Source organism: Myotis davidii, unplaced genomic scaffold (assembly GCF_000327345.1).
Source record: "Myotis davidii unplaced genomic scaffold, ASM32734v1 scaffold461, whole genome shotgun sequence".
Classification (NCBI taxonomy): domain Eukaryota; kingdom Metazoa; phylum Chordata; class Mammalia; order Chiroptera; family Vespertilionidae; genus Myotis; species Myotis davidii.
The window spans coordinates 3,342,728-3,343,699 of record NW_006295825.1 but is presented as its reverse complement, the minus strand read 5'-3'; the positions used below and the strand labels follow the sequence as shown (position 1 = coordinate 3,343,699).

Below are 972 nucleotides of genomic sequence, written 5' to 3'. Positions count from 1 at the left end.
AAAGGCCCCTTGCAGCTTTCCCTATTCACTTTTGACGAAGAGGTCAGCATCGAGGATCCTAGCCCCTCACCCCGCTCCCGCACGCCTTAACCAATTACAGGCAGAATCAGTCCCCCCCCTACCCCCTCCCCGCAGGAAAAAAAAGAGTGTGTGTGTGTGTGTGTGTGTGTGTGTGTGCGCGCGCGCTAACTGCAGCTTGCAGGGTGGAGCGAGGCTTAAATGGGTATTGTGTGGCAAGTGCCTGGTTGGGAGACAGTAGTAGGTGTTTAACAAAAGTTAGATACCTTGTCTTTTTATCGGCTGGCTACCAGGACCTCGCGGTCAGCAAGCCTGGTTAGGCATCTCTCAAACGCCCAGTGTAGGGTGAGGTATGGAAGTCCTACCACGTGCTTGAGGTAATGCACAAGGTGAGTCACAACGACAGGGGTTGAACTCAGATTCGTGGGCGCCCCAGCGGGTCCGGTCACGCAGCACCCTCGTGACTGGCTCAGGCCACGTGTTCAGAACCTAGAACCTGGTCAGCATCGCACCTGCCGCCAGGAGAACACTCAATACTGCTCTGCAGCCCGCTGCGGGGAGGCGGCAGGCTCTTAACCTGAGCTTGTGTCGTCTTGTGTAACATGGGGGCTATAGTGCGAGTGGGCCCGAGTGGTTTTATTTTCTCCTTCACTTTCTTTTTTTTCTTTTTTCTTTTTTGTCTCTTTCACACTTTCTTGTATGGCCAGATTTTCTACCACGGTGTAGTCAGACCACCGCACACCACGCAGGATCAGTCTTGTGAGTGCGAATGCTCGCTGGCCGCGGTTAACACCGTGGACCGGACCTCCTGGAGCCCAGGGGCTGGGGGAAGCCGCGGCCGCCCCGGGCGGCAGAGTTGAGAAAGTCATTTAGGAGCACAGCTTGACTCCGGGACACCCGCGGGGGAGCTCCGGTGCTGCAGGACCCCACCCCGCGGAGTGGCCGGGGGCGGAG

At 57.3% G+C, this 972-nt stretch overlaps 1 protein-coding gene across 1 annotated transcript in view; it reads left to right on the top strand.

Annotated features, from left to right (window-relative positions):
- Positions 1–212: 212 nt before the first annotated feature.
- USP3 (ubiquitin specific peptidase 3) overlaps positions 213–972 on the top strand; it is a 101,785-nt gene continuing 101,025 nt past the window's right edge. The window contains exon 1 of the mRNA XM_006770801.2: positions 213–407. The gene's annotated coding sequence lies outside the window, so the exon portion shown is untranslated. The remainder of the gene's footprint in view (positions 408–972) is intronic.